This window comes from Chiloscyllium punctatum, chromosome 30 (assembly GCF_047496795.1).
Source record: "Chiloscyllium punctatum isolate Juve2018m chromosome 30, sChiPun1.3, whole genome shotgun sequence".
Taxonomy (NCBI): Eukaryota; Metazoa; Chordata; class Chondrichthyes; order Orectolobiformes; family Hemiscylliidae; genus Chiloscyllium; species Chiloscyllium punctatum.
In genome coordinates this window covers 32,936,027-32,959,283 of record NC_092768.1, presented here as the reverse complement: position 1 = coordinate 32,959,283, position 23,257 = coordinate 32,936,027, and the positions used below count along the sequence as shown (strand labels likewise).

The following is a 23,257-nucleotide window of genomic DNA, read 5'->3' as shown; positions in this document are numbered from 1 at the left end:
CAGGTTTATTTGGAAGCACACTAGCTTTCGGAGCGACGCTCCTTCATCGTGCTCCACAACCACCTGATGAAGGAGCAGCACTCCAAAAGCTAGTGCTTCCAAATAAACCTGTTGGACTATAACCTGGTGGTGTGTGATTTTTTTTTTAAACTTTATCCACCTCAATCCAACACTGGCACCTCCAAGTCATGAATCCACTGCCGACTGCTAGGGAAAAAGAACATCTGGTTCACGAATGCCCTTTAGGGAAGGAAACTGCCATCCTTACCTGGTCTGGCCTACATGTGACTCCAGACCCACAGCAATATGGTTGACTCTTAACTGCCCTCTGGGCAATTAGGGATGGGCAATAAATCCTGGCCTAACCAGAGATGTCCTCATCCTGTGAATGGATTTTGGACACAGTGCAGTGACCCTCTGACGATGCAGCACTGCATCAAATCAGGTCAGCTTCAAAAGACTAGTGGGAGAAGTATTTTGTTTCTAAGCAGCAAAACTTTGCATAAAAGGTAGAAGAACCAGCAGAGAGTCTGGGGAGGGGAGCTGTCTTAATACATTTTATTGTCAGCTGAAATGTGCTGCCTGATAGGACAGTGGAAGCAGATTCAATAACGATTTCAAATGGAATCGGATAAACTTGAAAGGGCCCTGTTGATAGATCCTGTCAGTGAGTCCAACTGAATGGATCTTTCGAAGAGCTGGCACAGGGATGATGGGCTGAATGGCTTTTTCTGGCCTGATGCCATCTAAAGGTTTCTCCCGCACTTAGCAGGAACAGAAGAGAAGCAAAAATAAGAAAGAGGGAACAGCAGTTCCATTAGCGGTGAATGGTTCTAATTCGTAAGAGCTCCCCTGACCCCCAGGTTTCAGTTGGTTAATTTGCAATGAACAGAAGGAAACGACGCAATGATTTTCAAGAGGAAGTCCATCTTATCCGAACGGTTAGACAGGAAGGTGCAAACTGGGAGGAAGAATCAGTAGGTCTTATGTGCCAACAGACTGCCGTGAGGCCACCAACCAGCCTACAGGCCCCTGAGAGAAGTCATTCCCACCTTCAGCTCCCCAGAGGCTGCTCGATGTTTCGCTTCATAGCGCCAACGGGAGGGCAGTGGCTGCCGCCAGAATGACAATCAACAGAGGGCCAGCACGGGTGAGCGAGCCAGGTCAGAGGAAGGTGACAGTGCATGGTGTAGGCTTCAGGGCAAGAGTGTGTTACAAAGGTCAGACACAAAGGGAGACAGATAGCTCTCGGCACCACCTTTCCGTCTGCCTTCCCAGTGCCTGTATTTTTCAAAACAAGAAAACAAGGCTGTTTAACCCATCGAGCACGTTCCACCATTGAAAACAATCGGGGCCAATCAAACACTTCAAAGCCTTTTACCCACAATTCTTCATGCCACTGATAGTCAAAGATGTGTCAACTTCTGCTGTAGATGCATTCAGAGAGTGAGCTTCTGCATCCCGAGAAAATCCCAAAGATTCATCGATCTTCGAATGGAAAAAGTCTCCTCGTCTTGGACCCAAGTGGATTCCCCCTCAGTTTTAAAGTGTTTTCCTCGTCCCAGACACCCTCACCTGGGTAAACATCTGCATCTACCCTGTCTGTCCCTTTAATGTTTTATGGGTTTCAATGAGATCATCTCTTATGAGAGAGTCATAGAGATGTACAGCACAGACACAGACCCTTCGGTCCAACTCGTCCATGCTGACCAGATATCCTAAATCAATCTAGTCCCATTTGGCAGCATTTGGCCCCTATCCCTCCAACTCTGCTTATTAAATCTTGTCTTTTAAAATGTTGTAACTGTACCAGCCTCCACCACTCCCTCTGGCAGATCATTCCATACATGCACCACCCTGTGTGTGAAAAAGTTGATCCTTAGGTCCTTTTTAAATCTTTCCCACCCTACCTTAAACCTCCGCCCTCTAGTTTTGGACTCCCCTACAGTGGGGAAAATGCCCTTGGCTATTCACCCTATCCATGCCCCTCATGATTTTGTAAACCTCTACAAGGTCACCTCTCAGCCTCTGACGCTCCAGGGAAAACAGCCCCATCCTGTTCAACCTCTCCCTATAGCTCAGATCCTCCAATCCTGGCAGCATCCTTGTAAATCTTTTCTGAACCCTTTCAGGTTAAACAACATCCTTCCAATAGGAAGGAGACCAGAACTGAACAGAGTATTCCAAAAGTGGCCTCACCAATGTCTTGTCTTGTACACTCCCTCCATGACTCCCTCGTCAGGTCCACACCCCCGACCAACCCAACCTCCACTCCCAGCACCTTCCCCTGCAACCGCAAGAAATGCAAAACTTGCGCCCACACCTCCCTCCTTACTTCACTCCAAGGCCCTAAGGGATCCTTCCATATCCGCCACAAATTCACCTGCACCTCCACACACATCATCTATTGCATCCACTGCACCTGATGTGGCCTCCTCTATATTGGGGAGACAGGCCGTCTACTTGCGGAACGTTTCAGAGAACACCTCTGGGACACCCAGCAGCGGACCCAGCACCAATCATTGTGGCACACTACTGGTCACCTCCAGTCCGAAAACCAACCCTTTACCACAACCCTCTGTCTCCTACTTTTACACAAACTTTGATTCCAATTGGCTATCTTTGCCTGGATCCCATGCGATCTAACGTTGCTATAACCAGTCTAACCATACGGAACCTTGTCGGCCGGCTTACTGAAGTCCATGTAGAAAATGTCTACCCCTCTACCTTCATCAACCTTTTCAGTCACCTCTTCAAAAGTCCCAATCAAGTTTGCCACATTGACCTATCCCTAATCAGTCCTTGTCTTTACAAATACATGTAAATTCTGTCCCTCAGAATCTCCTCTAACAACTAGGAAGCTGCTGGCCTCGTGGTATTATCACTGGGCTGCTAATCCAGAGATACACCTGGGGCCCTGGCTTTGAATCCTGCTAAGGCAAATGGTGGAATTTGAATTCAACAAAGGATCTGAAATTAATAGATTAATGATGACCATGAATTGATTATTGGCAGGAAAAAAAAAAATTCTGGTTCATGAATGTCCTTTATGAAAGGAAACTACCTTCCTTAGCTGGTCTGGCCTACATGTGACTCCAGACCCAGAGTAATGTGGTTGACTCAATTGCCCTCTGGGCAATAAATGCTGGCCTGGCCTTCAGCCTGTGTATGAATAAATAAAAAACCCTTACCCATCACTGATGTAAGGCTCTCTGGTCTATAAATCCCTGACTTTTCCTTGCCTAAATAATGGTACTCCATTAGCCAATCTCCAGCACCTCAACCATGTTCATGATACAATTGTCTCAGCAAGGAGCCCAGCAATCTTTTCACTAGCTTCCCACAGAGTTCTGGGAAATATCTGATTAGGTCCCAGGGATTTATCTACTTAAAGACATCTTCTTCTGTAATGTGGACTCTTTTTTGTGTTGTGGATTGTTTCCCCGAGTCCCCTAGCTTCCATGTCCTCCTCCGCAGTAAATACTGATGCAAAATACTCACTTAGAATCTCACCCATATCCTGGGATCCAGACCTAGATGAGCATGTTGACCTTGAAGGCACTCTATCCTCTTCTGAGTTACACTTTTTCACTTAATGTACTTACAGAATATCGTTAAAACTTGACAGAATCCAAGTCCAGTTTTGCTATCTCTTGTCAGAGGACTATCCCTCATTCCCGAAAATATATCTGGTGAATTTTCCTTGCACTCTTTCTGAGAGATTAATATCTTTTCTGAGGTAAGGTGACCAAAATTACACACAGTACGCCAGGCTTCTTTACAACTGAAGCAAGACATCAGTATTCCTGTATTCAAATCCTCTTGCACTAAAGATTAACATTTCATAAACCTTCCTAATCTTGCTGCATCTGTCTGTTAGCCTTCAGTAACATATTAACAAGGATACCCTTTGAACATCAACTTTCCAAATTCTTACCACTTAAGAAAAACTCTGCTCTTTCTATCAAAGTGGATAAACTCACATTTTTCCACATCATATTCTATTTGCCATGTCCTTGCCCAATCACTAAATCCTGCTGGAAAGGTTTTATATCTTCCTCACAATATGCATTTCCATTGAACTTTGTATCCTCTGCAAATTTGGATATGTTATACTTGATCCCAAATTCCAAATAATTTGTCATCATTGTGAACACTCGGAGCCCAGGTACTGATGTCACAAATCTTTTCCTTTCCTCAAGGATACTGTGACCTTGGTTCTCTTCAGAGTGGACATAAACCACTCCTGGCTGTGAGGTGACTAGGTTGGTACAGAGATGAGAAAGGATTTTAAGAGGCCTTTTGTTTATATGTAAACCAATGAGACTTCTGGCCAAAGTGGTCATGTTTTGGAAGTGACCTGTAGAATGAAAGGGGAGTGGTCAGCTCTCTAGCTGAGAAGTTCAGTCCCGAACTAGTTAGGAGTTCAACAGTGAGCTGTTTGGAAACAGGTTGCTAAACTCTCTCTCCTTTTGCCCTTCCAACTTCAACCTGTAAGCATTTGTTCCATTCTCACCATATTTTAAGGGGGTTTGCTGATTGGGACTGTCAGCAAACAGCATAATTAAATCTAGTTTGGATAGACTGAGTTCTGTAATGGTTCTTTATTCTGTTCTTTATGTTTCATTGTGTAGTTTTGTGAAGAAATCTTTGTTTTAAAACCCGATAGTCAACCTCACCAACTTACTCTGGGTAATTTTCATTGTACACTTACCAAAGCAAATTGCAAACTTATGGTCTGGGATGCCTGCTTCAGAATGTTTTAAGTGGTCTGGCCTAGTCCATAACACTGTTCCTTGCAGTACTCCACTAGTCACAACCTGCCAACACAAGAATAACTCATTCATTACTACTCTCTGGTTCCTGTTGGTTCACAATATATGGAATAGTGTGTGTGTGTGTGTGTGTGTATGTGTGTGTTTTTGTGAGATGTTGTGGTGAGGCTGTGTGTGTGTGTGCCTGTGTATGCGTGCACTTGTGAGACCTTGTGGTGAGGCTGTGAAACAACTCATGTTATTTCTTAGTTCACCCCAAAAAGATTTCACACATTGTTCTTTTCATCTGAGATCCTCTCATACTGATGAAGAAATGCCATCCCCCATTATCACAACAACATCACGTCCTTCACCCTCTTGTCAACCAGTCCTACCTGCCAAATAATCAGTTCCCAAACACCATGCAGTCATGCTTCTGCAGTAGCAATAGGGCGATAAGTATTGGCCTCTATTAGTGCCTTCAGATCAACACTCTTATGAAGACTGTATCGAGACCTGGGAGGGAGTTACAGTCTGGAATCGAATCGAGGGGTTCAGATGGTTTATATATAGAATAATGGATACCTGGGGGTGAGTTACAGACTGGAATCTAACCGAATGGTTCAGATGGTAAATATATATATAGAATAATGAATACCTGGGAGTGAGTTACAGACCAGAATCTAATCGAGGGGTTCAGGTGGTTTAGATATGGAATAATGGATAACTGGCAGTGAGTTACAGACTGGAATCTAATCAAGGTATACAGATAGTTTATATAGAGAAGAATGGATACCTGGGAGTGAGTTACAGACTGGAATCTAATCGAAGGGTTCAGATGGTTTATGTATAGAATAATGGATATCTGGGAGTAAGTTCCCAACTGGAATCCAATCGAAGGGTTCAGATGGTTTATATGTGGAATAATGGATACCTGGGAGTGAGTTACAGACTGGATTCTAATCAAGGTATACAGATGGTATATATACAGAATAATGGATACCTGGGAGTGAGTTACAGACTGGAATCTAATCGAGGGGTTCCGATGGTTTATATCTGGAATAATAGATACTTGGGAGTGAGTTACAGACTGGAATCTAATGTAGGGGTTCGGATGGTTTTTCTATAGAATAATGGATATCTGGGAGTGAGTTACAGAGTGGAATCTAATCGAGGGGTTCAGGTGGTTTATTTGTGGAATAATGGATACCTGGGAGTGAGTTACAGACGGGAATCTAATCAAGGTATACAGACGGTATATATGCAGAATAATGGATACCTAGGAGTGAGTTACAGACTGGAATCTAATCGAGGGGTTCAGATGGTTTATATATAGAATAATGGATACCTGGGAGTGAGTTACAGACTGGAATCTAACCGAATGGTTCAGATGGTTTATATACAGAATAATGGATACCTGGGGGTGAGTTACAGACGGGAATCTAATCAAGGTATACAGACGGTATATATGCAGAATAATGGATACCTGGGAGTGAGGTACAGACTGGAATCTAATCGAGGGGTTCAGATGGCTTATATATAGAATAATGGATACCTGGGAAGGAATTACAGACTGGAATCTAATCAAGCGGTTCAGATGGCTTATATACGGAATAATGGATACCTGGGGGTGAATTACACACTGGAATCTAATCGAGGGGTTCAGATGGTTTATATACAGAATAATGGATACCTGGGAAGGAGTTACAGACTGGAATCTAACCGAATGGTTCAGATGGTTTATATACAGAATAATGGATACCTGGGAGTGAGTGACAGATGGTTCAGATGGTTTGTAGATGGAACAATGGATGCCTGGGAGAGAGTGACAGACTGGAATCTAATTGAGAGGTTGAGATGGTTTATATACCGAATAATGAATACCTACCTGGGAGTGAGTTTCAGACCAGAATCTAATCAATGGGTTCAGATGGTTTATATACAGAATAATGGATTTCTGGGAGTGAGGTACAGACTGGAATCAAATCGCGGGATTCAGATGGTTTATATACAGAATAATGGATACCTAGGAGTGAGTTATACACTGAAATCTACTCAAGGGATACAGATTTTGTATATACAGCAAAATGGAGTGAGTTACCGACTGGAATCTAATCGAGGGGTTCAGATGGTTTATATATAGAATAATGGATATCTGGGAGTGAGTTACAGACAGGAATCTAACCGAAGGGTTCAGATGGTTTATATCTGGAATAATGGATACCAGGGAGTAAGTTACAGACCAGAATCTAATCGAGGGGTTCAGATGGCTTATATTTAGAATAATGGATACCTGGGAATGAGTTACTGACTAGAATCTAACTGAGAGGTTCAGATGGTTTATATAGTGAATAATGGATACCTGGGAGTAAGTGACAGACTGGAATCTAATTGAGAGGTTCAGATGGTTTTTATACAGAATAATGGATACCTGGGAGTGAGTGAAAGACTAGAATGTAATCGAGGGGTTCAGGTGGTTTATATATGGAATAATGGATATCTGGGAGTGAGTTACAGGCTTCAATTTATTTGGGACCTCGAATCCCTGACACTCCATTGGCCTTCCCAAACCTCATCAGGGCAAATCAGGGAAGACAACAGGGTTTCCGTCAGCGATCTGATTAAATACCCTGACACCGAGGCATCTAACCTGCCAGGAAGGGCATTAAATGCAGCTTTTAGCCCTAGTCACCACAATGTAGGAAATATATGGTTGGTTAGCACAGCTGCCTCACAGCGCCAGGTTCCCAGGTTCAATCCCAGCCTCGGGTGACTGTCTGTGTGGAGTTTGCACATTCTCCCTGTGGCTGCGTGGGTTTCCTCCGGATGCTCCAGTTTCCTCCCACAGTTCATAGATGTGCAGGTCAGGTGACTTGGCCATGCTAAATTGCCCATGGTGTAAGGTGCATTAGTCAGAGGAGAATGGGCCTGGGTGGGTTACTCTTCGGAGGGTCAGTGTGGACTGGTTGGGCCAAAGTGCCAGTATCCACACTGTAGGGAATCTAATCTAATCATATCTTGCCCTTGCACAGGGATGGGTGGGGTAACTGTGCAGTATTACCAGGGCTTAAAAACAACATCTTCAATGATAAGAATGAACTGTCTAGACAGAGCATGTATTGAGCTGAGATTGGAAGATCAAAGAGCAACTTTAATTGAGGTGTTTACGAGATTTGACTGAAGTGAAAGGCATTTCCTCTCTCTCCACGGAGCAGTCCAGGACAAGGGCTCATGAGCGAAATTAGAATTTGAACCGGGCTGCTACGTAAATGTAACTCTGCAGCCTTCTACTCCACAAGGCTTCGTGGGGGGGGTGGGGGGGGGGGGGGGGGGGGGGGGGTGGGCCGAAGGTCAACTGAAAATATCAAGAACGGAGGTTGGTAATTGTTTTTTTTTCTTCTCTGTTCTTTTGAGGGCGTGGGGAGTTAAAAACATTACCGGGCACAGAACCAACAACGTTAAGATACAGATCGGCCCCTTATCCACTTATTTCATGGGATGTGAGCATAGCTGGCAGTGTTTGTTGTTCATCTCAAATTACTCTTCAGAAGGTCATAGCAAGCTGCCTTCCTCAGGCAGTGTCACCCCACAAGGCCAGCTATCGCACAGACTCTGAAGATGTCTGCTCTCAACTGTGTCATTGTCGAAATCACAAAACCCCCACAGTGTGGGGGCAGGCTGTTCAGCCCATCGAGTCCTCAGAGGGGCATCCCACACCTCCTCCTATCCCTCAACATTTCCCGTGGCTAACCCACCTCACCTGCACATGCTACTGTGGCCAAGCACATATTTAGACTAAGGGGGGAAAACTTGCAGGGACATGGAGAGAATATGCAAACTTCACACCCAAGGCTGGAATTGAACCCGGGTCCCTAGCGCTGCAAGGCAGCAGTGCTAACCACTGACCCACCATGGTACATACACTAATCATAAAGCTAGTGTCCAAGTTCAGCAGATATCTACACAGGCAAATAGAACACAGGCTGCTGAATGTCTCCAGCACATTCTTTTGGCTCCTTTTCCCCAGAAGTAGTAGACATTGAGGCAGCACAGTGAAGGTTCTCTTGGTTGACCCTGATATGGAGAGACTGTCTGACGATGAGTGGGTGAGTCCAAGGGCCTGCACTCATTGGGGTTCAGGAGGAGGGTGGGGGGAGTATCGATGATAAAAGGGGGTTTCCTGTTTGTGAGAGAGTCTGGGACCGGGAGCACACAATCTCAGCGGATGGGGGGTCTCCCATCTAAGGCAGAGCTGAGGAGGATTTTTCTCTCAGGAGGGGAGTGCATCTAGGAACTCTTATGAACTAGAAAGAAAAGGGTGCTAGCACGGAGATGATGGGCTGAACAGCCTGCCTGTGTGCAGTGGCGTTTCTCAAACTGACCCGGGCGTGAGAGGAACAAAGCCCCAGTGATGCAGAGCTCTGGCAACCAAATGCGCAAAATCATTTCTCCTCCAAACACGCAGCCCACCCTTTACATGTCATGTCCCCAGCTACTCTGTTCTAGTGAAGTTTGCCCCAGCTCTGGGAACAATCCCACCAATTTAAATCCGAATGGAGCAAGAGGAAATGGATCACACCGTGTCCGAGGGGGCAGCCCGTTCCAATAGCTCTTTACAAAATACCCAATTCCACAGATAACTGGCTGTGAGAGCCTCTTTGTGTGTCCGTCCCATGCTAATAGAGTTCATCTGGACTTCAGGCCAACTGTCAAAGATGTTCATTCACAACAGCTGGACTCAGGCACCGAGAGAGCTCGGTCTCTCCCCAAACACCACTTGGCAGTCTCACAGCCTATCAGGCACCGAGAGAGCTCTGTCTCTCCCCAAACATCACCTGGCAGCCTCACAGCCCATCAGGTCTCTCACTGCCGCCTCAACGGAAAGGCACAGCTGAGTCAAGCATCTAACCTGAGTCAGCGTGGAGGGCTTCTGTGGCACAGCGGGCAGTGTCCCTATCTCTGAAACAGGAGGCCCGGGTTCCAGTCCCACCTCCACCAGATCCGTGTCGTAATGCGTCCGAAGACGTTGACTAAGAAAACTTTGACACGGAAAAACACAAGATGTTGGAGACAGCGTGTCGGGCAACATCCGTGGAAGTTTCAAGTCTAGGTCAGACTAGAAACCATCAGCAAGTCAGCGAAGATCAGATAAATTGGCCAGAACGTGAGGGAAAGGGCTCTGTGCTTGATTCAAATTACACCGGTTTGAACAGAACCTCATTGTATTTGACACTGTATTGGCAACCGCCTCAACTATAGCACAACCCAGCGATCAGCCAAGTTACGGGATCGGGTTTGAAATCACAATTGCATGGCTCTGACTATGACAGAATTCAGAAAGATATTTATCTTCTCAACTGGGGCGTGGGTGTCTCTGGTTGGGTGAACATTTCTGTGCCCATCCCTATTTGTCCTTAGCTACCTCTGCCAACCCACAGGGCAGTTAGGAGTCAACCACATCGCTGAGGACCTCAAGTCACATGTGAGTAGGCCAAGTAAGGATGGCGGATTTCCCTTCCCTGAAGAGTATGGTGAACTCAATGGGTTTTCCCAACCATTGAAGATGGTATCATGTTCACCATTACTGAGACGACTAACTTTCAGCTCCTTACATCATTGTGGGTGGCACGGTGGCACAGTGGTCAGCACTGCTGCCTCACAGCGCCAGAGACCTGGGTTCAATTTCTGCCTCAGGCGACTCTGTGTGGAGTTTGCACATTCTCCCCATGTCTGCGTGGGTTTCCTCCAGGTGGTCTGGTTTCCTCCCACAGTCCAAAAATGTGCAGGTTAGGTGAATTGGCCATGCTAAATTGCCCGTAGCGTTAGGTATAGGGGAATGGGTCTGGGTGGGTTGCGCTTCAGCGGGTCAGTGTGGACTTGTTGGGCCGAAGGGCCTATTTCCACACTGTATGTAATCTAATTAAATTTAAATTCTACCAGGTGCCACTATGAGGTACAAACTGAAAGTATCATTCAGTCATAGAGATGTACAGCCCATAATCAGACCCTTCATGCCAACCCATCCAGCCTATCCAGATGTCTTAAACTTATTTGCCAGCACCTGGCCCATATCCCTCCAAACCCTTCCTATCCATATACCCATCCAGATGCCTTTTAAATGTTGTAATTGTACCAACCTCCACCACTTCCTCTGGCAGCTCATTCCATACACGCATCACCCTCTGTGTGAAAACGTTGCCCCTTAGGTCTCTTTTATATCTTTCCCCTCTCACCTTAAACCTCTGCCCTCTAGTTCTGGATTCCCCCACCCCAGGGAAAATAACTTGTCTGTTTATCCTATCCATGCCCCTCATGATTTTATAAACCTCTATAAGGTCACCCTCAGCCTCCGACATTCCAGGGAAAATAGCCCCAGCCCATTTCAGCCTCTCCCTATAGCTCAAACTCCTAAAGCAACATCTTTTAAAATCTTTCCTGAACCTTTTCAAGTTTAACAACATCTTTCCTATAGCTGGGAGACCATAATTGAATGCAGTATTCCAAAAGTAGCCTAACCAATGTCCTGTACAGCTGTAACATGACCTCCCAACTCCTATACTCAGTGCTTAGACCAATGAAGGCAAGCGTACCAAATGCCTTCCTCACTACTCTGTCTTCTTGTGGCTCCAATTTCAAGGAACTATGAACCTGCACCTCTAATAGACTGGGCCTCACGAATAACTAGCTCAGTGGCATAACCAATGCATCACTTTCTTGCCAGACAGACAGGGAGACGACTGTAGCACGGGATGAAAAAAGCCAAATCAATGGCCTGCTCTACTCCCCATCCAATCGGTTTCTCAGGAGCATTCAGTGACTCATCAGTGGGAAGGCTCATAATCCACAGTGCTGAAAGCCCTTGGTTCGATTCCTGCTCAGAGACTCAACCAGTGAAGGTGGTTTCAGAAGCACTTGGCAGGCTGGTGAAACAGGCAGACAGAGCTCAACAGGGAGAAGTGTGAGGTGATGCACTCTGGAAGAGCTAACACAACACTACACGTTACACATTTGGTAAAAAAAAACTAATTTTGGTGTGATTTTCTTTGGTACACAAATCCAGAAGGACTGGAGGCCATGTTGACAATTGTTACAAATCTTACATCCTGATGGGACAGTGGGGAGGTGTGTCACAGTTAGAGAGAGAGGAGGAGGAAAGGAAAAAGGAAAAAGGAAAAAAAGAAAAAAAAGGAAAAAAAGGAAAAAAAAGAAGAAAGAAAGAGAGAAAGAGAGAAAGAGAGAAAGAGAGAGAGAAAGAGTGAGAGAAAGAGAGAGAGAAAGAGAGAGAGAAAGAGAGAGAGAAAGAGAGAGAGAAAGAGAGAAGAAAGAGAGAAAGAAAGAGAGAAAGAAGAGAGAAAGAAAGAGAGAAAGAAAGAGAGAAAGAAAGAGAGAAAGAAAGGAAAGAAAGAAAGAGAGAGAAGAGAAAAGAGAGAAAGAAAGAGAGAAAGAGAGATCAGGAAAGAGAGAAAGAAAGAGAGAAAGAAAGAGAGAAAGAAAGAGAGAAAGAAAGAGAAAAGAAAGAGAGAAAGAAAGAGAGAAGAGAGAGAGAAAGAAGAGAGAAAGAAAGAGAGAAAGAAAGAAAGAAAGAAAGAAAGAAAGAAAGAAAGAAAGAAAGAGAAGAGAAAGGAGAAAAGAAAAGAGAGAGAAAAGAGAGAAAGAAGAAGAAAGAGAGAGAGGAAAGAAAGAGGGAAGAAAGAGAAGAGAGAAAGAGAAGAGAGAAAGAAAGAGAGAGAGAGAGAGAGAAAAGAGAGAAAGAGAAAGAGAGAAGAGAGAAAGAGAGAGAGAAAGAAAGAGAGAAAAGAGAGAGAAAGAAAGAAAGAAGAAAGAAAGAGAGAAGAAAGAGAGAGAAGAGAGAAAGAAAAGGAAGAGAAAGAAAGAGAGAGAAAGAGAGAAAGAAGAAGAAGAAGAGAAAAGAAAGAAGAAGAAAGGAAGAAAGAAAGAAAGAAAGAGAAGAAGGGAAAGAAGAAGGAAAGAAAGAGAGAGAGAAAGAGAGAGAGGGGAAAGAGAGAGAGAAAGAAGAGAGAGAAGAAAGGAGAGGAGAAAGAGAGAGAGAAAGAGAGAGAGAAGAGAAAGAAAGAGAGAGAAAGAAGAGAGAGAAAGAAAGAGAGAAAGAAGAGAGAAGAAAGAGAGAAAGGAAAGAAAGAAAGAAGGAAAGAAAGAGAGAAAGAAAGAGAGAGAAAAGAAAGAGAGAAAGAAAGAGAGAAAGAAAGAGAAAGAAAAGAAAGAAGAAAAAGAAAGCAAGGAGTGAAGGAAAGAACAAGAGGAAAGAAAGAGGAAAGAACGCCCTCCCTAAACAGACAAGCTCCCGGCAGAGAGAGTGCAGGCTATCTATTTGTCCTAACTACCAACCTACTAGACAGTAAAACAGTCCGTCCTCCAGGACCAAGGGTACTACCTGGACAGCGTAAAATATGCAGCATAAAGTGCATAGAAGCACAAAATACGCAAGTTACTGTGTAACAGAAGATGATAAATAACAGACATTTTTCTAGCAGCAATTCAACAACTGTGCAAAGAAATCCGGATGGGAAAGAGTCTGATCATACTGTGTTAAGGAGCCTGATGACTTGGGGGGGTCGAAACTGTTGCACAGTCTGGCCGTGAGAGACCGAAATGTTCATAGATCATTCTTTGGATTTAAAATGAACAAGTGATCCAGTGTCCGCCAACTGTTGTGGAAGAGCATTCCAAACCTCGAGCGCCCTGAATACTCGTCTGCCAGCTGGCAGGGGTGGGGAGGGAGTTTGAGTGAGGGGTACGTGGGCTCTTCCAAAATGCTCTTAGCCTTTCGGATGCAGCGTGTGGTGTAACTCTCTGTAACTGTCCGTCCCTAATTGCTCTGGAGAGAGTGGCGGTGTGCTGAACTGCTTCAGTCCGTGTGCTGTGCGCACACCCTTAGAGCTGTGAGGTAGGGAGTGGCAAGAATTCTACGAGCGCCAGTGAAAGCACAGCAATGTAGTTCCAAGTTAAAATGGTGTGTGGCTTGGAGGGGGAAGCTTGTGAATTATGGAGTTTTCCCTTCATCTGCTGCCCTTATTCTTCTCGGTTCAGAAGGTACTTTGTAAGGAGACTAGGTGAGTTGTTGCAGTGCGTCTTATAGACGGTGCACACCAAGCATCTGGGTTAAAGGTGAACATGATGGATTGGGGGCCAGTCAACTGGGCTGCTTTGTTCGCACTGGTGTCAAGCATCTTGAGAATTATTGAAGCTCAACCTGCCAACGGATTTAAATAGAGGCATGGAATCTGAAAGTTAAGAGACGGCACTAGAACCTTATGGGTTACTGGTTGGGCCTCAGCTGGAACATTGTGTACCAGGCTTCAGAGAACAACACCTCCGAAAGAGTACAAAAGAACATTTACCAGGACGTTAGGAGCGTAGGAACAGGAGAAGGCCATTCAGCCCCTCGAGGCTGTTGCACCATTTAATGGGATCATGGCTGACCTGTGACCGAAGTCCACACAGCTGCCTTTAGCCCGTATCCCTTCATTCCTTGGCTTGACATATAAAAAAAATCTATCTTGGGTTTAAATTATCAACTGATCCAGTGTCCGTTGCCATTTGTGGATGCGGGTTCTAAACCTCTACCACCTTTTGCATGTGGAAATGCTTCCCAACATCTCTCCTGAACGGTCTGGCCCTAATTTTCGGACTATTGTCCCCTCATTCTGGAATCCCCAACCAGTGGAAATAGTTTATCTTGATCCACCTTGTCTTTTCCTGTTAATATCTTCAAGACTTTGATCAGATTGCACTTTAATCTTCTAAATTCTAGAGAAAACAGGCCTAATTTCTAATAGCATATCCTGCTGAAGCCCAACTGTAAACTTACATTGTACTCCCTCCAAGGCTAATATATGCTTCTTAAGGTGTGGAAGATGTTACCAGGATGAGGGACTTTGGGGGAAGAGGCTGGAGAGGTAGAAACTGTTCTCCTTGAGAGACTCTAGGTTGCGAGGTGGACAATACTGATTTTCAAAATGCTGTGAAGGTTTTGATTTCTCAGACAGAGAAACAATGTTCCTCTGGTGAGTGAGTCAGTGACAAGAATTCGAAATCACTGTCAAAAGATCCAACGGAGAGAGGAGGAGGAGAATTACTTTCAGCCAAAAACTTTAGATTAGATTACTTACAGTGTGGAAATAGGCCCTTCGGCCCAACAAGTCCACACCGACCCACCAAAGAGCGACTCACCCAGACCCATTCCCCTACACCACGGGCAATTCACACTGACCTGTGGGAGGAAACCCACGCAGACAATCTACAAACTCCACACAGACAGTCACCTGAGGCAGGAATTGAACCCGGGTCCCTGGCGCCTGCGATGCAGCAGTGCTAACCACCATGCCACCCACAGATATGGGGGGTCTGTAATGCCGCACTGATCCCATAAGTAAAGTGTATTGGACGACCCATGGAAGGCAAAAGACCACAGGGCCCTGGACAACAAAGCGGGGAGACATAGCCAAGTGTAACCTCTGTTCAAGGAAGCTGCAAGAGACAAGATGGGCTGAATGGGCTCACTCAATTTTGTACGAGTGTACAAAAGCAGCCCAGCCTTGCAAATCTCAACATCGGTTCCCACCCAAACTCCCTCCCTCCCTCCCCAGCTCTTCAACTGAACGCCCTCCCAAGGCTGAAGCCATTTCAGCAGGAACTTGGGTATGAGTTCCAGTCATGCTGTGCAGGTGCAGTGCAGTGACTGTGGGTCTAAGTAATTGTGGTCTGGCTGTAGAATTAGGCTCGAGACACAGAGGCTCAGAGCCACAGAGCGGCCTGTCCCACTTAGAAAATGAAATCTGCTTCACTGGTTGCTCTTTAATTATGAATGGAAAATGGATTCCAAGCCAATGTTCTGTCTGGACTGCAATCTCAATATTATGGAAAGGATAGCGAGGCCACTGACCACTGAGACTCATAGGGTCACACAGTATGGAAACAGACCCTTCAGTCCAACCTGTCCATGCCAACCAGCTATCCTATGCTAATCTAGTCCCATTTGCCAGCATTTGGCCCATATCCCTCTAAACCTTTCCTATTCCTGTACCTATGTGATAATGCTGGCCTTTTAAAAAGGTTATGTTGCCCTTAGTGTTTGTCAAGAGGGGTTGCAAAGGCTGAGGTGTCGATATGCCTCGAAAACAATGGCAGGGGAGTGGCCAGTTCTCCCAGTTCAAGATTCTTTCTAGTTTGGTTTAGCTTTTAGCAAGCTGTCAGCACAGTGGCTCAGTGGCCTCACAGCACCAGGTTCGATTCCAGCCTCAGGCGACTGTCTGTGTGGAGTTTGCACATTCTCCCTGTGTCCGCGTGGGTTTGCTCCAGTTTCCTCCCACAGTCCAAAGATGTGCAGGTTAGGGTGAATTGGCCATGCTAAATTACCTGAAGTGTTCGGTGCATTAGTCAGAGGGAAATGGGTCTGGGTGGGTTACTCTTCGGAGGGTCGGTGTGGGCTGAAGGGCCTGTTTTCCATACTGTAGGAAATCTAATCTAATCTAAAAAAAAGCAGCTACAGTGAAAAAGAGGTTCCAAGCTTCAACAGAAGTCTTGCTTGGACTTTCTCTCTGAAATCTCTTCTGCCTGTAATAACCTGTGTTTTAATTGACCTTTTGCCAAGACGTGTGTTTATGGTATTAGAACAGCTTCGTTAAGTTGCCAGAGAGTTGATTGGGTTTTTAAATTAGTTATTCTAAATTCGGTTTCATTTTGTTCGTGCTTCACCCATAGCGTGCAAATAAATTCTGTTTTGTTTAGAGTTGTGTGGTTTCACCAGCTGCATCATTCCTGGAATATTCACTTTACATCTGCCCAAAAAAAAATGTTAGGGTCTGGGCTACCTTCTGAAAACATTTTGAGGGGGTCTGGCCTGGTCCCCCAGATGTCTTTTATTGAAAAAGACAAGATTTATAGAATCCCTGCAGTATGCAAACAGGCCCTTCAGCCCAACAAGTCCACACCGACCCTCTGAAGAGTAACCCAACCCCTCCCATTCCCTGACCCGATTACTCCGCATATACCCCTGACTAACGCACCTAACCTACACATCCCTGAACACCACGGGACAATTTCCCATGGCCAATCCACCTTAACCTGCACAACCTTGGACTAAGGGAGCAAACTGGAGCACCCGGAGGAATCCCACACAGACATGGGGAGAATGTGCCACACAGACAGTCGCCAGAGGCTGGAATTGAACCTGGGTCTCTGGCGCTGTGAGGCAGCAGAGCTAACACTGTGTTAAATATTACAATGACAATGTAACTGGCGAGATGGACTGCAAAAGCCTTTTCCAATCCTGTCCACATTCTGAGAGTGTTCTTCTCCGATACTCAACCTCAAACTGTTGTGGTTATACTTTGTACTTCTTTTCACTTTCGATTTGAGTTGATTTTTTGATTTGATTTGTTATTGTCCCATGTACCTGCATACAGTGAGGGGTTTAGTTTTGCATGCAGTACAGGCAGATCATACCATACAAGTGCATCAGGATAACAGAACAGAGCGAGGGACACAATGTTACAGCTGCAGAGAAGGTGCACAGAGACTGAGATCTACATTAGATTTGAAATTTGAGAGGGCTATTCAGAAGTTCAATAATAGCGGGGAAGAAGCTGTTCTTGAACCTGTTGGTACTTATGTTTACGTTTTTGTATCTGCTGCCTAACGGAAGAGATTATAACTGGGGCTGGTGGGAGGGCGGGGGGGTTGTTGGGAGGGTCTTTGATGAGGCTGGCTGCCTTCCCAAGGCAATGAGAAGTGTTGGTGGAGTCAGTTGGTTTGTCTGATGGACTGGGCCGTGTTCACAACATTCAACTTGTTGAGTGGGAGTTCGTGAGTTTAATCTGCAACTCTTGCATAAACTGGCAAGTGCATTTTCTGCACGGCAGCACCCCCCTCCCCTCCTCCCTACCCCCCACCCCCGCCCAGAGAAAGAAAACACAAGGAACCGCAGATGCTGGAAAATCAGAAACAAAAGCAGAGGTTGCTGGGAAAAAAACTCAGCCGGTCTGGCAGCGTCCGAGGAAGCAAGTCAGAGTTGACGTTTTGGGTTCGGTGACTCTTCCTCAGAACCGATGGTAATTAGGAAATGTCGGTTCGTGTGCAGAGAATGGGGTGGGGTGTTGGGGGATGGTGTTAAGGGGTAAACGAAAGAGGAGGACAGAGCCCAAAAGAGAGAGAAGAACAGTTGGACAGGCAAAGGAGTGGGTGACGATCTGGCTGGGAGAGTAAATGGGGACTGCTAGTGGCTAACAATGGAGTGGTAACTTCCCAGGTTATCAAGTGCTTCAAGACATCCTGGGATTGTGGAAGGTGGTTTGTACCCTGAGACTTTCCACAGCGCTGATTATTCAGTCTCATGACTCGATACGTTTATGTGTAAGGCTCCAACTGAAGGAGGAGCTGAACAATCAGCTTCAGGACTGGGCTGAGAGGTGGCAGATGGACTTTAATTCAGATAAATGCGATTGGGAAAGCAAATCTTAGCAGGACTTATACACTTAATGGTAAGGTCCGAGGGAGTGTTGCTGAACAAAGAGACCTTGGAGTGCAGGTTCATAGCTCCTTGAAAGTGAGTCGCAGGTAGATAGGATAGTGAAGGCGGCGTTTGGTATGCTTTCCTTTATTAGTCAGAGTATTGAGTACAGGAGTTGGGAGGTCATGTTGTGGCTGTACAGGACATTGGTTAGGCCACTGTTGGAATACTGTGTTCAATTCTGGTCTCCCTGCTATTGGAAAGATGTTGTGAAACTTGAAAGGGTTCAGAAAGGATTTACAAGGATGTTGCCAGGGTTGGAGGATCTGAGCTACAGGGAGAGGCCGAATAGGCTGGGGCTGTTTTCCCTGGAGCGTCAGAGGCTGAGGGGTGACCTTAGAGAGATTTATAAAATCATGTGGGGCATGGATAGGATGAATAGACAAAGTTTTTTTCCCTGGGGTCGTGGAGTCCAGAACTAGAGGGCTTGGGCTTAGGGTGAGAGGGGAAAGATATAAAAGACACCTAAGGGGCAACTTTTTCACACAGACGGTGGTACGTGTATGGAAGGAGTTGCCAGAGGAAATGGTGGAGGCTGGTATAATTGCAACATTTAAAAGGTAAATGGATGGGTATATGAATAGGAAGGGATTAGAGGGATATGGGCCAAGTGCCGGCAGGTGGGACGAGATTAGGTTGGGATATCTGGTCGGCATGGACCGAAGGGTCTGTTTCTGTGCTGTACATCTCTATGACTCTCTGACTGACTGTAAAAGCAAAGAGTGTTGAATATTCTGTTGCACAGCCAGCAGCTGGAATTACCTCACATCGAGCTTCGGCTTTTACAATCAACGTGCCAAAAAGAGACGCAGTCTCCACTCAGCTGCTGGCAACTGAAGGGGAGAGTGTAAGAGGTAGTCACAGCCTTGTACAACCTGTCCAGTTACCCCTTAGCCTGAAGTCTTGTCCTCGAGTTCTGACCCACTACAACAACAACACCTTGCATTCCACAGGACCGTAAAACATGGCAAAAGTGGGCACTGCAGATGCTGGAGATTTAGAGTCGAGAGCATGGTGCTGGAAAAGCGCAGCAGGTCAGGCAGCATCCGAGGAGCAGGAGAATCAATGTTTCAGGCAGCTTTTGCCCGAAATGCCGACTCTCCTGGCCCTCGGACACTGCCTGACCTGCTGTGCTTTTCCAGCATCCCACACTCTCGTACCACAAAACATGGCAAGTCTCTTCCCAGGAGCTGTATAAATCAGACAGCGACTTGACAAAGGAAACACTGGGCCAGATGATGGTCAATGATGGAGTCGGCTCACTGCAGTCTAGAATAATGAGAGGTGATCTCCACACAAGATCCTCTCAGCATTTATCCTGTCAAAAATCCTACATGTTTCAACGAGATCATGGAATAGTCCAGGAAGAGAGGGAATAGTCTCAGAACTGAGGGGTACCAATTGAAGACTGAGATAGAATCATAGAGTCATAGAGATGTACAGCACGGAAACAGACCCTTCGGTCCAACTCGTCCATGCTGACCAGATATCCCAACCCAATCTAGTCCCATTTGCCAGCACTTGGCCCATATCCCTCCAAACCCTTCCTATTCATATACCTGTCCAGATGCCTTTTAAATGCTGTCATTGTACCAGCCTCCACCACTTCCTCTGGCAGCTCATTCCATACACGTACCACCCTCTGTGTGAAAAAGTTGCCCCTTAGGTCTCTTTCCCCTCTCACCCTAAACCTATGCCCTCTAGTTCTGGACTCTCCCACCCAAGGGAAAAGACCTTGACTATTTACCCTATCCATGCCCCTCAAGTTTGTAAACCTCTATAAGGTCACCCCTCAGCCTCCAACACTCCAGGGAAAACAGCCCCAGCCTATTCAACCTCTCCCAATAGCTCAAATCCTCAAATCCTTATAAATCTTTTCTGAACCCTTTCAGCTTTCACAACATCTTTCTGAAAGGAAGGAGACCAGAATTGCACAGAATATTCCAACAGTGGCCCAACCAATGTCCTGTACAGCCGCAATATGACCTCCCAACTCCTGTACTCAATACTCTGACCAATAAAGGAAAGCCTTCTTCACTATCCTATCTACCTGCGACTCCACTTTCAAGGAGCTATGAACCTGCACTCTAAGAGTGACTGAATTTCTTCTGAGTATTGAGAGTCTTTGCAACACCTTGCCACAGAGAGCGCGAGCTGTGGGGGCACAGTCCTTGTGGATATTTAAGGTTGTGACATATACATTCTCGATCAGTCAGGGAATGGGGAAACGGCAGGGAAGTGGATGTGAGGAATGTCAGGTCAGCCATGAGCCAATTGAATGGTAGAGGGGCTGAATGGTCTACTCTTGTCCCGGTTTGTTATGGTCTTTAGTCAGATACTAAGGAACGGCTCAAAGGAAGAGAGGGAGAGAACTGCAAAGCTTAGGGTTGGAGTGATCTCAGTCAAGGTGATCAGAGTGTTGGATGAGGATGACAGAAGACCAGCCTGGAGCCCCTTTCATTTCATAAACCTGCAGCTCATAACATATTGATGAGAGTGTTGGAAGTGGGATTCGCACTTTTTGTAATCACCTGAAGACCTTTGAGCCTCGCTGATTTATTGGTTAAAAACAGTGAGGCACAAAGGTCTCTAAATAATTGCGACAATACCTTCTGACAGGGCTCAGCGCAAAACATCATTTGACCACACTCCTGTGAAGCACCTTGGGATGCTTAATCATGCTAAGGGCACTACACATACTCAAGTTGTTGTTGTGGGTGCACTGTGCCCGGCCCCACAACAGAGGGCAGCGTGACAAGGAAGTCCGTCTGTTTGAAAATGAGCAACTTGAAGCAACAGAACATCTGAAACCTCTGCTTGGGTCAGCAGGGAGACCTCGAGGCTTGGCGAATGTGTCTATCATTATTCCCCAGAATCGTTCTCATTCTGGCTTTTGCGGCAGTTAATCCATGGGTTAAAAACTAGCCTTGTTATTGCCATGTCCCTGCTACATAGATTGTTTAAAGACTCATTTGGAGTCAGAGATGTACAGCATGAAAACAGACCCTTCGGTCCAACCTGTCCATGCCGACCAGATATCCCAACCCAATCTAGTCCCACCTGCCAGCACCTGGCCCATATCCCTCCAAACCCTTCCTATTCATATACCCATCCAGATGCTTTTTAAATGTTGCAATTGTACCAGCCTCCACCACTTCCTCTGGCAGCTCATTCCATACACGTACCACCCTCTGTGTGAAAAAGTTGTCCTTTAGGTCTCTTTTATATCTTTCCCCTCTCACCCTAAACCTATGCCCCCTAATTCTGGACTCCCCCACCCTGGGAAAAGACTTTGTCTATTTACCCTATCCACGCCCCTCATGATTTTGTAAACCTCTATAAGGTCACCTCTCAGCCTCCGACGCTCCAGGGAAAACAGCCCCAGCCTATTCAGCCCCTCCCAATAGCTCAAACCCTCCAACCCTGGCCACATCCTTGTAAATCTTTTCTGAACCCTTTCAAATTTCACAACATCTTTCCAATAGGAAGGAGACCAGAATTGTACGCAATATTTCTCACAATGTTCCTAGATTGTCCGTGGTGTCAGGTCAATGCAGCCACTGTTGTAGGCCCCAGTCATAAACAGAGCTGGATATAAATGGACAGTGGGTGGTAATATGTATCCGATGATAATGAACTGTCATTCTGTTGTACACCTTCCATTTTCATTACCACCTAGATACATTGTAAACGGAGATGCCAATTCCCTTTTGTCTATTTATAGTCCCACATGAACTTGTCGGTGCCATCTTTATCTCTGATTGCGCCCTCATACTAAGGCAACATTACGTTTGATGTTGAGATGCTGGTTTTGGACTGGGATGCACAAAGTTAAAACTCACACCACACCAGCTTATAATCCAACAGGTTTATTTGGAAGCACTAGCTTTCAGAGCACTGCTCCTTCATCAGGTGTTGGTTGACAATTGTGTGATTTTTAACTGCATTATTTTTGACACCCAGTTCAAGGGAGTGACACAATCTCTCCTCTGCATCTCCTATTCCCCGACCAAGACCTCTCTGCACCATTATCCACCTTCCTTGGCCCCTTGATCCTGAGGTCCTAATGCTCCTTTTACCAACAGCCTCCATGCCAATCTCCTGGCCATCAATACAGATGTGATGGGTCAAGTGGCATCCTTCTGCACCGTACCACATCAATGAGTCACCCATCAGACCTAACCACAAAGCCTGTCCACCATCTCCAAGGCACAAGTCAGGAGGGTGATGGAATACTCCCCACTTGCCTGGATGGGGGCAGCTCCAACAACACTCAAGAAGCTTGACACCATCCAGGACAAAGCAGCCCCCTCTTGATTGGCACCACAGCCCCAAACATCCACTCCTTCCACCGCCGACACTCAGCAACAGCAGTGTGGACCATCTCCAAGACACACTGCAGAAATTCACCATAACTGCCCACACAGCACCGTCCAGATCCACGACCACATCCAGCTAGAAGGGCAGCTCATCCATGGGAACACCACCACTCACCACCCTGACTTGGAAATGTTTCACCCTTCCTGGGTCAGAACCCTGGAGTCGTCTCCCTCAGGGCATTGTGGGATATCTACAGCAGGTGGACTGCAGCAGTTCAAAAGGCAGCTTACCCTCCCACCACCACCTTCTCAAGAGGGGGGTAAGTAGGGACGGGGCAGTTAGTGCTGGGCCCGGCCAGTGACACCCATGAGTGAACCAAACCACTTGGGCCCAGCAGCTAATCCCGAGTTCACTGTCCACCCTTACAACCATTGAACTGAGCACTTGACTTTGCAATTTCAGAGGGAAACTGTAAGTTACATATACAGTACTCCAGACTTGGTAAAGCCGCTGGATTGCCTTCCCTTAGAGGTATGAGTGAACCAGATGGGTTTTTACTGACACCAACTGATAGTTAGTTGCAACTGCGCAGGGTCACTGTGGAGTTTGCTTTAAAAATGCCCAGACACACAATATAAAGCCAATTATTCAGCTT

General features: G+C 46.0%; 1 protein-coding gene across 6 annotated transcripts in view; it reads right to left on the bottom strand.

Annotated features, from left to right (window-relative positions):
* The window catches only part of LOC140455399 (ral guanine nucleotide dissociation stimulator-like), a 232,698-nt gene that overhangs the window by 128,271 nt on the left and 81,170 nt on the right, over positions 1 to 23,257 (bottom strand). For 2 of the 6 annotated variants that reach the window (XM_072550214.1, XM_072550212.1), the window contains exon 2: positions 4,715 to 4,820. The exons of the other annotated variants lie outside the window; for them this stretch is intronic. The gene's annotated coding sequence lies outside the window, so the exon portion shown is untranslated. The remainder of the gene's footprint in view (positions 1 to 4,714; positions 4,821 to 23,257) is intronic. 6 annotated transcript variants of the gene reach the window in all.